Source organism: Schistocerca piceifrons, chromosome 2, assembly GCF_021461385.2.
Source record: "Schistocerca piceifrons isolate TAMUIC-IGC-003096 chromosome 2, iqSchPice1.1, whole genome shotgun sequence".
In the NCBI taxonomy this organism is placed as follows: Eukaryota; Metazoa; Arthropoda; class Insecta; order Orthoptera; family Acrididae; genus Schistocerca; species Schistocerca piceifrons.
In genome coordinates, this window is record NC_060139.1 from 1,005,961,437 (window position 1) to 1,005,977,910 (window position 16,474).

A 16,474-nucleotide genomic window follows, 5' to 3' on the forward strand; every position below is an offset into this window, starting at 1 on the left:
TGGCTGCCTATTACACATTACATCCCTCTTCAACTGTCGGCGGTCTCTGTCAGTCAACAGACGAGGTCGGCCTGTACGCTTTTGTGCTGTACGTGTCCCTTCACATTTCCACTTCACTGTCACATCAGAAACAGTGGACCTAGGGACGTTTAGGAATGTGGAAATCTCGCATACAGACATATGACACAAGTGACACCCAATCACCTGACCACGTTGGAAATCCGTGTGTTCCGCGGAGCGCCCCATTCTGCTCTCACCCGATGTGTAATGACTACTGAAGTCGCTGATATGGAGTACCTGGCAGTATGTGGCAGTACAGTGGACCTAATATGAAAAACGTATGTTTTTTGGTGTGTCCGGATACTTCTTCTAGGGCAAGCGGCTTATTCTCCAGGCTTGGCTCCGTCCGATTATCACCTGTTTGCATCACTGGGACACGCTCTCGCTGAACAACGCTTCCGTGTTCAATTGTTTTCATCTCAGCAGAGGCAGGTCAATAAGCAATTTCGACGTTGAACAGCAAAGCACTTTCCTTTAGCTGTATAAATCAAAATGGGAGTTTTATGACTTGTAACTGTGCCTCTATTCAAAGGAGGAGTCTTTGGCCAGGAGGTGTCAACTATGCAAATGTTGTGAGACGGGCAGACGAATGTGACGGTTGACGCACCGAGCGGCTTGTTGTGGTCCACTCGAATTTCCGTTTGCAGGAGGCACTTGTGGTATGGTGCCGAAGTTTATTTTAACCAACTGTAGAGATCGAGCATTGTGTATCGCGTGCATAACTAATGACAGTTGTATTGGAAAGGAGATGCTTGGAAGCTATATTAGCGGAAGAGCGAGTGCTCAGCGTGAAGTATTACTATCCCGCGGTGCATGGCGTGGTATGGAGACACGGCACCAGGATAAAACACGCAATGTGTCGAGTCAGCCATTGTAGTCGCAGTGTGCGGTGGCGTCGTATGGCTCGAGAAAGTGGCACACGATGGATGCTAATCTTCTTTAGTGGGTGTCACACTGCCAGGCGTTTTGGCTGGTGCAGTTATTTTATAAATTGAACAGAGGTGGTCTCCACTTCACCAAGGTAATGGTGAGTATCTGCAGAACTTCTTGTCCAGTGCCTTTATGTTTCAGTGGGTTTCGCCGTGGGATCAACAGCACTGACTGAGTTAAGAGAATCTGGTATGTTATCTGTAGCAGCTAATGTGCTGAATGCAGGGGAGGACAGTGAGTTCATCGTTAAACTTTTTTAAACTGTCTTCTAGTGATCTAAATTTTACCATGCTGTCTTCAGCGGTGCTGTGCTTATTGAAAGATCCTCTTACTTAATTACTTTGGGTCATCATTCTTCTGACTAGTTTGATGCCAGCCGACATGAATTCCCGTCCTGTGTCAACATCTTCATCTCACAGTAGCAATTGCAACCTAATTTGGGATTGATTCCATTCTCTGTCTTCCTCTACAGTTTTTACCCTCTACAGCTTCCTTGAGTATCAAGGAAGCTATTCGCCAATGTTTTAACAGATGTCCTATGATCCTGTCCCTGTTACGGATTTCCATATCTTCCTTTTCTCTCCTTATTTTTTACCTTCTTAGTCCACCTAATCTTCAAAATTTGTTTGTAGCACCATATCTCAATTGATCCGATTCTCTTCTGTTCCGGTGTTGCCACAGTACATGTTTCACTACCATACAGTGCCTTGCTCCAAACGTACATTATCAGAAATTTCTTCCTCACATTAAGACCTTTGTTTTGATGTCAGTACATTTCTTTTGGATAGGAATTCCCTTTTTGTCATACTAGTCTGCTGTTGATGTCCTCCTTGCATCATTGGTTATTTTACTGCCTAGGTATTAGAATTTCTTAACTTCATCTACTTCATGTCCGCCCCCGGTAGTTGAACCGGCACAGTAGCTCAGCGTGTTCGGCCAGAGAGCCGGCTGGTCTGTGTAATAAAAAAAACTGAGTGAAAGGATCAACAACGAACTTCTACGTATGTCATGTGAGGTCCACTACAACCAAATACAACTAAAAACAAAACAAAAAGAAAAAAAGTGGTCAGCGTGACAGAAAGTCAATCCTAAGGGCCCGGGATCGATTTCCGGCTGGAGCGGAGATTTTTTCCGCTCAGGGGCTGGGTGTTGTGTTGTCCTAATCATCACCATTTCATCACCATCGACGCGAAAGTCGCCGAAGTAGCATCAAATCGAAAGACTTGCACCCGGCAATCGGTCTACCCGATGGGATGCCCTAGTCACACAACATCCACTTCGTGACCGTCAATTCTGATGTTAAATTTCTGTCTGTTCTCATTTCAACTACATTCCGTATAGATTCACAGCTATTTTCAAAATTATATTACTTAAGAGATTTCAGTAGAGTTTACAAGCGAGCTCATTTTCATAAGGGTCGTTCAAACAGAAACGAGCCGGATGCATAATTACAGAAACCTGTACCTGTATGTTAGAAATATTGCCCTGGCTGTGGAGACACTTGTCCGACTGTGACACAAGGCGGTGAATGGCCATCTCATAAAATTCCCGTGGCTGCGATGTTAACCCATTCCGAACGTACAGGTGGACGTCGTCGTCCGAGGTGAATCGTTTGCCCCTCAGAGCCTTTTTAAAGGAACCAAAATGGCGTGATCACATGTTGAGAGGTCTTGACTGCATGGAGGGTGGCCGAGAACCTCCAATTTAAATTTATGCTCGAGTACCCCGAGTGTGTTGGACGTATGAGGTTTTGCATTGTCGTGGAACAGAATGAATGAGATTGCCTGGTCGTTTGGATTTGATTGCTTGGTGATAGGTGGTCAGGGTTTGCGAGTAATGCTGGGCATTCACTGTTGTCCCGTGCAGCAGGAAGTGAATCAGAAGGAAGTCATCTTGGTCAAAGAAGAACGTCAGCATAACGATTCACCTCGGACGACGACGTCCAGTTGTACGTGCAGAAATGGTTAACATCGCAGCCCCGGGAGTTTTATGAGACAGCCATTCACCGCCTTGTATCACAGTGGGACAAGTGTCTCAACAGCCAGGGTCAATACTTCTAACATACAGGTACCGGTTTCTGTAAATATGCCTCCCGCTCGTTTATTTCTGAACGCCCCATATAGTTTAGTTTGTTTACGGAGTAATGACCAGTGGGTGCAGAAAGAAAGCGAAGCAGCAGACGTTCTGAAGTAAGAGGAAATGTTCTTATCGTAGACTGGTAACAGCGATTCCTGTATACAGAATAGCACCCACACCGCTTCATGCCCGCTGTTTTCATCTACACTCAGAACCACGTACCGTCTTTTCTTTCGATGGCAATAATGAGAACCGAATCTGCCGCGAGGGTAACACACAACAACAGTGTCGTATTACTTCAACATTTACACACTGAATGTAATGTAAGTTAAATGATAAAGACGTTTCTCTGTGGCTGTTACATAGAAACTGTTTACTTAATTTATGACTTGCAAATACTGTCAGTCAGACTGTTATTTAGTTACACATTACTTCCATCACCTCCTCTGCCACTTTAGAATTAGTAAGAGCCTGTTAATTTCATCTTTTGTGCCGATAATTTCACGGCAAAAAGGGCGATCGAGAAGTTATCGTTCGAAGACCGTACAATCCAGATTTGTTTGCCAATCAGGCAAATTCGCTGTAAGCCTTGAGGCAATCGTCCCACTGTCATACCAAGTTGAAGATACCCGACTAGAAATTACCGTGTTATAGTGTGTGAAGAAGTATTTAAATGATTGTTGCACATCTTGGTTCGACAGGTAACTTCGATACCTCAAAGCCTTTTTTTTAAAGGGATCTAACGCTTGATAATCGCATGGGGATGGATCAGGACTATAGGCTGGGTGCTCGGGTGTCTCCCACTTGAATTAGCGTAACCTCTACTTTACGGCAATTGTGACATTGGGTCGTGCATTATCATCAGGCAGCAGCACCTTGTATGGAACTTGTCGCACCATTCCACAGCAGTAGTTTCTAGCAGACATACTGTCCCAAAAATATTCTCCATTCTCTGATGGATGTCTGCTGTGTTTGTTCTTCAGCAGCCAAGAAAAGAAGAACAGTAAGTTAGTTCCATTTGGACGTACTTGGTAATAACGTCACCGTAGTTCACGTTTTAGCTTTTACTGCTCGAATGTCGGAAAGACACGAATGCCACATTAATTCCTTCCCTACATGTCGGTGTATACATAATGGCATCCGAGTCACACTAACTAGCATATGCCCTGAAGCAACGCCTTCAGTGGGGAAATTTTTGATTGCCCCTTATGTACCTGCATACTATATGATTTTGTGGCTCGTAGCAAGGAAATGTAGCTTTCTGGTGATCAAATTATAAAAAGTGTTATGCACAGATATTTTTATATGGTCAGCTACGTGCTTCATTTAGAAGCCTATTTATTTATTATCTGTAGAGATACTTTTTTTTTTAATAAGACTGTGAATTCTGTTTAACGCACTAATTTGAAAGTTTCGAACACTAAACTCCGGCTGAAAAATATTACATACTGTCTGTCCGCATAGCAGTGTCGCATGAGGAGGGGAAGAGAGGAGAGAGATCATTGCATCCACGGGTTGAGGAGAGGAGAGAGGTGGGGATGCTTTTTCTCTTCACATTGTGCTGCTACCAACTCACGAGCCATGCGCCATGCTGCTGCAATGATACGAATGGCAAACAGAATTAAAGTTTCCTGAAGACGTATTGTATGGATGATTGATTAATAATCAGCATTGCCAGCCGAAGACTTCTGGCATAAGAAGCCACCCTCATTGTGCCAACAGCCTTGTCAAAGAGGGTGGAGGAGCCGACAGAGGTTCAGGGCACTCTCTTGTCCTAATGGTTGGGAACTGCCCCTAAAGGCGGAAGAACCAGCAATGACCAACGATATGAGGATGTAGAAGGCAATAGAAACCACTCCATTAAAGATACGCAACGACTATCCACAGGACATGTGGCCTGTAATTGAAGAAGTGTAATGATGGTCTCTCCATTGGCAAAAGATTGCGAAATAGACCCCATTCGGATCTCCAGGAGGTGACTGCCGAGGGGGAGGTTACCATGAGAAAAGGATTGAGTAATCAATGAAAGGATAACATTCTACGAGTCGGGGCGTGTAATGTCAGAATCTTCAACGTGGTTGGGAAATCTGAAAGGGGAAATACGAAGGTTCAGTCTAGATATATTGGGGGTCAGTGAAGTGAAGTGGAAAGAAGTCAAGGATTTGTGGGAATATGAGCTTATGGTAATATCAACAGCAGCAAAAATTGGTATGACAGGAATAGGATTCGTTATGATCAGGAAGGTTGGACAGAGAGTGTGATACTGTGAACAGTTCAGTGACAGGGTTGGTCTTATAAGAATCAACAACAAACCAACACCAACAACGATAGTTCAGTTATACATGCTGATATCACAAACTGAAGAGTAAGAGATAGAGAAACTGTGTGAGAATATAAAGGGGGATGAAAACCTAATAGTCCTGGGAATCTGAAATGTAGTTGTAGGGGAAGGAGTAGAAGAAAAGGTTACAGGAGATTGTGGGCTTGGGGCAAGAAATAAGAGAGGAGAAAGACTAATTGAGTTCCATAACAAGCTTCAGTTAGTAATAGCGAATACTGTGTTCAAGAGTCACAAGAGGAGAAGGTATACTTGGAAAAGGCAGGGTGACACGGTAAGATTTCTGTTAGATTACGTCATAGTCAGACAGATATTCCGAAATCAGATACTGGATTGTAAGTTGCACCCAAGAGCAGACATAGGCACAGATCACAATATAGTAGTGATGAAGAGTAAGCTGAAGTTTAAGGCATTAGCCAGGAAAAATCAATACTCAAAGAAATGGGAAATGGAAGTACTAAGGAATGAAGAGATGCGGTTGAAGTTCTCTAAGGCTATGGTTGTGGCAGTAAGGAATAGCTCAGCAGGCAGTACAGTTGAAGAGGCAGGGTTCTGCCACTCAGTGGTTCAGCAGATTTACTGCCCACTTCAGCTACGAGGGCCCTCTGTTGGTCTCGCTGTCCTTTCCCTTTGCTCGACTCTTCTGCCTTGTAGGAATCGTGTCTTGCTAATTACGTCGTTTTCTTTCTTGATACTTCTCGCGTTGCAACTTGTGGGTCGTTGCATTTGGTCTTTGGTGGAGTTTTTACAATGGTTCTTACAAGAAGTTTTACTTATAATCATCTAACATATGTCTAGTACCAACATTGTTTTATGCCTTTTTAAAAAGCTTTACAAATTTCGGCGCCCTTTCCATGTTACAATTCTTAGATATTTTGAGTCTTAACTTCTACAAGAATCCTGAAATTCGTTTTTTTTTATTTTTGTGTAATGTCATGGTGTATAGCATTTTAGTATTTCATGCTGTTAGACTATCTACACTTTATCCCTTCTTCTTAATGTATGGTACTATTGGTGTTGTTTTTGGTTTTGTTTTTAATGAAACTACTTCCTTTTTCCCACCTTCCTCTCTCTTCGTTCTTCTTTCTCCTGACGATCTTATCTGCAACATAATCTTGGAATATTATGCTGATTATTTACCAGTAATAAAATTAATCTTCAAACTTTTTGATATGGCTCAAATGGTGAAGTCCTAAGGTTTTGCCTGTTTTTGGGTTCATTAGTTCCACAGCATTATCATGAGCAATTCGGCTAATTATGACAGGTCCTTTGTATGCAGCGTAAAACTCATGTATTTTGTGTTTATATTTCCTGGAGAGATGGTGTGTTTTTACAAATACTTTCTGGCCTACTGAGAATGTTCTATTAATTGCTGTTCTATCTCCTGTTTCTTTTCTTTTAATGCCTGCCTTTCTAATGTTGGTGAGTGCTGTTGCTATGACTTGTTTGTGCTGTCTACGTGGTACAATAGAAAATCTAATATTTTCTCTGGTTATGTTTGGGGGTTCAATATTTTTAAGTACAGTAACTGGAGGTAGTAGTGTAGTGCTATTTGGCATTTCATTTATTACTTCTTGAAAATCTTTAGGGTATATATCTCAGGTGTTGCGTCTTTTGCCTGCATATAATAGGCAAAAAGTGCCTATGTCCTTCATAGATCGTTCTGCTGGATTTGCGCTAGGTTTGTACTTAGATATGTAGATGGGTTTTATTTTGTGTTGTTTTAACGTGTTTTGCCATTGCACTGATTTGTGTTGTGGGCCATTATCCGAAATTATTCGTTCCACTCTACCTACTTGTCTGATAAAATCTTGTCTAAATGCTTTACTTATAATAAGACCTGTTGCCCATTTTAATGGTGTCAAGGTAACATATTTAGAAGTAAGTTCCAAAACGACAAATTTCAAAATATATCCATTTTTGTGCGTGGGAGGGCCCCATCAAATCTGTTGCAGCTATTTGTTTTAATTTTTTTAGGGATTATTAGAAACATAGGTGATTTGGTTTCGAAAGTGACGTGTTTAGCCCTCATACATTTTTTGCATTTGACTAATACTGTTCTAATTCGTCTTTCCATATTAGGAAAATGGCTTGTTTGTTTTATTTTTAAAAAGCATTTCTTTGGTCCAAAGTGGCCATTATTTAAATGTGTATCCCATTCATACTTATTAATTAGTTCATCTGGGATATAAATTAACCATTCATTCGTTGCAACATTTCGTCTAAAAAATAAGACATTGTTTTTTACGAGATAGTGCTCTCGAATGTCTGGAAAATCCTTACTTCTCCACTTGTGTTTGATTCTTAGTATTTCGGGATCCTTGTCCTGTTCTTTGTCTATGTTTTTCAATGCGGTCATAATGTAGTTTTCGAAAGTTACTTGTTTCATATAGTACATTGTAAACTGGTCTTCTGCTGCATCCAAACCTATGTTATTGGATGCACCCTGTGGACATCGTGTTAAAGCATCTGCTAATACATTCGTTGGTCCTGGTATGTGTGTAATAGTGAAGTCAAATTCTTGTAGTATTAACATCCATCTGGCTAACCTCCCATGGGTTAGTTTGGCGGATAACAGAAATTCTAATGCTTTGTGGTCAGTGTATTCTTTTGTATTTCTTCCGATTAGAAAGTATCGAAAACGTTGGAAGCCCCATACAATGGCCAATGCTTCCAGCTCCATTACTGAACAGTTTTTCTCGCTTTTTGTGAGTACACGACTAGCAAATGCAGTTGTTCTATATGATCTTAGCCCTGCCTGTTCATATTCTTGGAATAAAACAACTCCTAAACCTGTTGTCACGCTATCAGTGGCCATACAAAAATTTTGTGTTAGCTCAGGATGTGGTAAAATCGGTGCTGTTGTTAATGCGTTTTTCACTTTTAAAAATTCTTCATTGGCTTGTTGATCCCATACCCACGGCGTGTTTTTTGCAGTAAATGCACATAGACGTGGTGTTGTGAGAGAGTCGATCCAAATAAATTTTTTATAGAATCCGGTGAGACCTAGAAATCCTCTGAGAGTCTTCTTATTATATGGAGTACAGAATTCTTTGATTGCCGTTCGTTTTTCTGGGTCAGGCATTACCCCTTTCTCTGAAATTATGTGTCCTACAAATTTGACCTCTTGCCTTCCAAATTTGGATTTTGTTATATTTACTGTGACCCCATGCTCTTTCATGATCTGTAAAAACTGATTTAATGTGTCGTTGTGATGTTCCCAAGAGGGTTCTGCTATAATCACATCATCAACATAACAAGTAATTTTTTGTAAAATTTCAGGTCTGAGTATAGTATTAAATCATCTAATAAACGCTGCTGCTGATATGTTTAAACTAAATGGGAATCGTTTAAACTGGTAACATCTACCGAATACGATGAATGCTGCAATTTTTCTACATTCTTGGGCCAATTCTATTTGCTAGAAACTACTCCATAAATCAATTGATGAAAATATCTTAGCACCGTGGAAGTTTTGTATCAATTCCTCTAATTTTTTGGGCGATCTGTCTAGGTGATTATGATTCTGTTGATCTGTTTGGAATAAAGCACTAACCTGATGCTCCCATCTCCTTTTTGTACAATATGGGGCGGGGTGTTATATGTGGAGGTAGCTGGTTCAATAATATCGTCATCTAACATTTTAGATATCTCCTGGAATACTTCATTCCTGTAGCTTAATGGGATTGAATAGGGTGTCACTCTATATGGTTTGTGCTGTTTTACTTCAAACTTGTACTGAAACTGTTTAATACTGCCAGTCTTAGGTAAAAATACCTCTGCCTTATCTTGTAAAATACCCTATAATTGTCTTTTACTGTGTTCCGAAATACCTTGAACTTCTTGCAATTTTTCGTCGATTTCTTTATGGACTTCTACCATGAGTTGAGGCGATTCCCACTTTTGTGCATACCATTCCAATTCTTCATCCTCTTTATCGCGCATCATTCTTAATTGTTTGTTTACAACTGGTATTTTTTCTAATTTTAGCTTTTGCTCAAAGAGAAGTGTGAGATTCCCGAATGTTACGCTACCTTTCCACATATCTATTATCGCTCGTCTCTCATTTAAAAAATCTGCACTTATAATCAAATCTACAGTTAGTTTAGATATAATCACGAAGTTGGCTTCGATCTTTTGACCTTGGCACGAAAGAGTTAACCTTGTTTGTCTCGTAACTTCCACAGCATTGTTTCTAATAGGGCCTCTTACTTTAATCTTATGTGTTTGCAGAACTGGCAATTCCTCATTGGCATTACACTGCATGAATAAAGTTTCAGAGATCGCAGCCAGTTCACTTCCGCAATCAGTTACAATATTGACTGGGATATGCTTCACCATGGCCTTCACAATTGGTTGAATTTGAAAGGGTTGGTTCTGTTCTTCATCTTCTTGCATCAACGAATCCTCCACTGAATCATACATGAGTCTTTTCAGGAATATCGCTTGTGAATTCGAACTTTCTGTAGGATAAGCTTCGACTGCTACTTCTCTCTCTTTTATTTCCTCTTCTCTATTTCTTCCTTCATTTACGCTTTCTTCAACATCCTCTACTTTTTCCTCATCTTCGTCTATCTTCTCCTTCTTCGTCGCTACTTCCACATAATCGCATCTAAATGCTCTAATTATCTCTTCATAACTTCCTTCATTATATACGTTGGGTTGTGTGCCCACTAGTAACTTATTATCAACTTCTGTCGACTGCGCATTATCCTCATTGAATTCGTTTTCCCTGGTTTCCATCTCAAATAGCTCTGCAATACTCTTTACTTCGTCCTTTCCTCCTACATTCGTTGTGCATGCCTCTGGTAATTCATCTTCCTCGTCAGTATTCTTCCAATTAATTTTGTCCCGACACGATATTGTTATTTTCCTGTCTTCCTTTTCATCTGGTCCCTGCGGATTTGTTTCTTCCTTCTTCTCTTCTCGTGATAAGGTATTTACTTCTCTGTTCAAGGAGCTGCAATTGTCCTGGGTCGGTGCGTCATTCTCTTTGGCATGGGCGCTTAGCTGTCAATTCGAACGTTTATTGGGGTTTGGTGGTCTTACCTCCACCTCTTCTATCTGTATTCTCTTTTCTTGTTTAGCTTGTTGATAGTGGTTTCTTTGTTGACAATTTGTCGATCTATTGGTTCTCCAGTACCCGTTCCGGTTGTCGTTATTCCCTCTGTAATAGTTGTTGCCGTTCCTGGGTGAATTATAGTTATTGCCATATTCTCTTCTAAATCCATAACCGGTTCTTTGTTGAAATCTATTGTCGTTTCTTGGTCGAGGTTATCACGTGGTTCATAATTATTGTTTCTTCGTACTGTGTCTTGTGGATTCCACTGCTTTTTGCTTTCGTTTTCACGTGCGCTTCGTCTTTTTCTTGCGTCATCTTCCGAAAATATGAACTCTAGTTCTCTTAGAATACCTTTAACTGCTTCGACGTCATTGCCTCCGCGTCCTACCAACGATTGCTGGTATTTCAATGGTAACTTCATCGCGCATAATTTAATCAAATCTCCGTCACTGTATGGTACATCTAAGCATTGATTTTTCCTTGCCATTAATTCGAAAAATTTCACGGGACTCTTGTCTCCTAAATTTTCAAAATATGGGTTCTGTAATAATTCGTACGTCACTCTGTTCTGTGCTTCGCTGGACCAATATCGTGAGAGAAACTTCTCTCTGAAATCTTCATACGATCGGCATGTCGCTGCACTGTTCTGCATGGTTTCAGCGACTGTTCCTGACATGTGTGCACATATAAAGTCTAATTTGTGTGCTAGCGTCCAGTGTTCTAGTAGTCCTACTCGGAATTGATCAATAAAAGTCCGTGGATGTATTGAGTTTCCTTCTCGAAAGTGTTGAAATTTTCTGACTGTGAGGAAATGATCGTTGTCGTACTTCGCCACAGTTCCATATGAAATTCGCGATTCTTCGCCACTTTTGTTTCTGATCATATCTCCCGTCGATCTTTCCGGTTGTGGTAGATCCATTGGATATTGTCCACTGTAACTTTCGCGTACCCTTGCGCAGTATCGTTGGAGTGGTACGCAAATTATTTTCTTCCATCGGTTGTGAACATATAGCTGAATGCATTGCAGTGTACTCTTCGCGACCTGGCTTTCCACTGTCAGGTATTGGTTCGGTATCTTGTCTGGCTAACCTTGCTGCTTCATTGTACGATCCAAACTGTCTTGACACATACATTTGTGGTCATGCATGTGTTTGTGGTGCCGTTGTTCATCACGAATTTCGAAACGTGTTTGTTGCTGTGCAGGCTGTCTGATTTCACGTATGTTACTTTCCGCCTGTGATTGGAATCGAAGATGCATGAAATCTTCGTTAATTGCTTGTTTTTCCGATGCTGTTACAGATACGGATGTGGTTGCAGACTCAGTGCATGTTCGATCGTGTTCACTACGTTCTTCAATGGTTTGCAACAACTCTTTTCGCAATTTCTGAATTTGTTGCTTCGTTTGCGCTTCTATTTTGACTACGCGGTTATCATATCTTTTCAGCGCAGATTTTGTGATACGTTTGTGTAACACACCGTTTTCAACAATTTCACGCGCTGTACCTGCTGCTTGTTTAGTAATTACGTTTGTTTGTTTCTCTAGTTTCTTGACTTCTCCCTGGGTGTTGTTACGTAATGTTTTGATCTCGTCCTGAGTGTCATCACGCAATGTTTGTACGCCCGCTTGTACCTTGTCAATGTCTGTTATCAATTGATTGTGACCTGTTACTAAGTTTCCTATCACTTCTCGAGATTCTTTTGCCTCATCTTCAATATGACTTAGCTGTAACTGAATTTTTTTGTTTTGTTCTTTAATCTCACGCATTTGTCTCGTGGTTTCTGCAATTTGGTTCGTCGTTTCTGAATTCTGAATTTTAATTTGGTTCGCAATTTCTTTATTTTGTCTTGTCATGGTTTCCGTCATTAGTTGTAATAATTCTGCCAGATCGGTAGGTCCTATTGCGTTTTCTTCCGACGTCCTACGCTCTGTGTTTTCGCCCAAGTGTTGGTTTGCAACCGATTGCATTGAACTATGCGGTGACACGTTTCTGCTCGAATTCCTTGTACTCTGTGGTGAGGGAGCTCTGATTACTTGTACTATGGGTTCTACGTATTCAAGACGCAAGTTAGAATCCTCATCGGCTATCTCTCTACTTTCCTGCTCCTCCTTGCCTCCTGCCTTGATGTACATTATCATCGTCATGGTGCGTTATCTGTCCTGTTTCTCGCGATACCACATCGTCTGTTGTACTGTCCTCTATTCTCTGTCCGTCTTCATGTTGGGTCTCTACCTCAATTCGGTCAATGTCTCGATCTGTCATTGCTAATCTTTCCTAATCCCTTATTTTCTGTTTTAAAAGCAATTCACGCGCCCTACTTTGCGTCAACATGCGCTCATACGATCTCACGCGTTTCATAAACTTTTTGCACACACGACTTGACAATCCATTCACTTACTTGTTGGGTCAGAACCAACTTGTCAACGATGTATCCGCCACCTGTGCGCTTGCATTGGAGAGAAAACTTAATTCTAACAATATTAAAATTCATAACTTAATTATGCTATTGTCTCTGCTAGAATGTCTCACGTTCTATTAAATACTTTCTTACTATCCATCGCTGCAACTACTGTTTTCGACTATTTATAACTTTAGGAAAAAAATTTGTTACGAACATTTTTCAACACGATATTTTTCTGATCTAGTTAGGCATGTGGTCGACCTTCAATCATGGTATTTTACCATCCTGTCAGGGTCGCCATTCTCTAACATTCTGCATGGTGTCTGTTGTTCTATGTCGTGCCTCCCCTACCACTTTCGCGCAACGACGCTCTGAGCGTGTTTTTTAGGGAATTGATTAGTTTGAACCTGGGACCTGTTGCTGGTAAGGAGACGCCATGTAGAGTTCAGAAGAGTTCAGTGAGACTAGTGATGATGTAACCAAATACTTAATGATTTCAGCGTCAGCTCCACTGCACTCCCTGTAAAAGAATCTTAATACTAACTAAATTTAGTGGAATGGGTTCAAGGCTTTCCTATATTTTCTTGGCTGGTAAAATAACATCGAAAAAGCAGTTAAGTTTACGATTGGAAATTTTATTCTACTCGCAAAACATTCTTTATAAATTGCACTATTGATAAAAGGAAATGTTTTAATACAGGATGATAAAAACCAACTGCATTCAACAAAAATGTGCACGACTATTCCCTGAATGGGTTTCCAAGTTCTACAATGGATCTAAGGATGACCTATGCCATATCACATCTATAATCTAGGATTAAATTAAGTTTCACAAGAGAGAAAACTATCAAAATAGTCTAAAGTGACCCTCAATTATCTTTAATTACTTATCTAACTTGTTGTAACTTACAGTGGCTGATGTGGCTTCTCAATAATTATATGACAGAAAAATCATCGCGTTTCAGATTTTAACTTACGTAGCAAATGTGAATACCATGAGGTTTAATTGACGATCGACACTAGTATTACGCAAAACGGGGGTGTAACAGATGAGACGTCTGCAGTTCTGAGTGAAGCTTTATGCGCTGTTATGCGGCATCGCGTGCGTTCATTACCTTGTCGTTGGTTAGTCAGTGTCAGGGGGCGTCGGTCGGCACAACTCCACGCACCTCGCCGACTCGCAAGCAACTCTCCTTCCTAACTTGTCCGTACTACAATTTACGGAAGTTGGTTTAAAAAAAGCTATCTGGCTGTGTTTTCATCTGACCAATCAGGGTCTCAATGTTAACCTTAAGCTCCGCCTACAAATGTTCTGTCTATCCAATGAGAAACGTTATACTTTTCGTGGTGGGGCAATGTTTTTAACGTTTGCAACGTAACAGAGACGCGAAAAAGTCTCACGCTAAAACTTGCGGTTGGTGAGACCCTTTTAGTGGCCTCTGGGATAACCGGAACAGAAGAGAACCGAAGCATTTTATATGTGGTGCTACACAGGGATGTTCAAAATTAAGTGGACTGATAAGGTAAGAAATGAAGAGGTTCTAAGCAGAATCGGAGAGAAAAAGAACACGTGGAAAACACATATGAGGTAAACGGACGGGATGATTGGGAATCTGTTAAGACATGAGGGAATGACTTCCATGGTACTAGAGGGAGCTGTTGAAGGCAGAAACTGTAGATGAAGACAGAGATTGGAATACATCCAGTAAATCATTGAGGACGTAGGATGCAAGTGCTACTCTGAGATAAAGAGGTTGGCACAGCAGTGGAATTCGGGTCAAAGCAGTCAGAAGATTAATGACACAAAACACAAACCCTTCGAAAAGTTGGAACTGTTCGTGACACCGATGGGCCACCAATATTTTGGACGTCATTTTCCGCTAAATATTTTATTAATTAATTATGAACACATGTGCACCGAGGAGCTACAATGCAATTGTTTGAACTTCGTGGCTGGAAGCAGTTGAAAACATGACGTCATATTCAAGCCATTCGTGCCCTTATGTATCGAGCAAAACTGGGGAGCAACATGAAGCTGCTACAAGAATACATGGTGGGAGCTGTTGTTTATATAAATCATCTGGTGCTATAGTACTGATTATAAGGTATTATGTTTTAAAAATCTGAATTTTAAAGTATTATTTAACAAAAAAAAATTCTCAGTACAAGTTTTATCACCTGTTTTCAAAAATTGGAACTCTTGGTTTTTATGGCTGGGGATCCGTGAGTGGTATCATTAGAAACGAACCATTGCTTGCTATCCTTCATGGTGTTCCAAAATTTAATGGCCAGGGACGTGAAGAAATGATGATGAATTCAAGCTACTTTACTGGCCCTAAATTCGTTAAAAATCAGTCCAACTAAAGAGAACTGGGATTTCATTAAACAAAGTTTTAGGTCTCTCTAAACACAGTGTGATAGTCCACAGGATTTACAGTCTGGGTGGATGGAAATCACGCTCTTTTTACCTCCAGTACGAACAAAATATTTTTTTTAAATCTGCAGGACGATAAAATGCAGCTCTTTTGCATATGAGAGGTGGATTAACAAGCGATTATGTTGATAATAATAACGTTCTGGTTGACTGTCATCTACATATGCATGAACTACGTGAAACGGCGCATTATCGTTCACATGTGATTGTGTAGGGCTCTTCCGTTTACACGACACCCTGTAATTCATTCTGACTTGCATTCTCACCACAATATGCAAATGGAGACACCATTAGAATCCGTGCTCGAGTGAGCAGAAACAGATGACACACACGTTTTCTGCTTGCAGTTCATGGTCACGGGGCCGTAATGCGACATATTTTACGATCAACAGGCTTCGTTAACGTGGTACACATTTTTACTTTCTTATATACATTTTAGATCCAAATCGCGTTTACAGAAAGTTAAATCAGGACTGCTTGTTTTAGGAATCGTCCTTGAATCTTCAGTTGAAGAGTATTATTCGATTTTGCTGCTTTGTTTTGACATCAGTCAGGCCAACAGACAAACCGAACGTGCTTGAGTGGACCGTTATTCCACCAGAGATGCCGGATATTGACTGCACCAGGGAAAACTACCACTCCCTTACACAGCGTGAAGAAAAAAATCCGAACTTGGTGGTCGGAATGCGATTCCTCATGCAGATTCAAGATAAAAGTTTATCTCGCAAAATCAAATCGGGTGCAATTTGAAAAATAAAATAAAATAAAAACGTTTGAAAACGAGGAAATGGCAAGACAACCTGCAGCGGTTCGTCTATAAACCCCTCCCGCCCCCCCCCCCCCCCATCTCACCCAATATTGCAACAGCCGTCATAGTTCACTGAATCGACTCCTGGAACGTCAAATCCGAATCCTGCATGGAGCGGTGGTTCGAATCCTCGTCAGGTTCCTTTTCAATTTTTTAAATTCCCGTTCCAAAGTTTTCGTCCTCTATAAGCAGGGCATCATTTAGTCACATGACAATGGCCTGCCACATGCCAGAGATATCAATTAAACAGCATGCATGAGCCTACTAAGTTGTCAGCGCATTAACATAACTGGTCCTGAGAAGTTCATGTAGGGCGGCTTCCCGACAGAATACACAAACGATGAATACGTCAATGCGCTTTTGGTG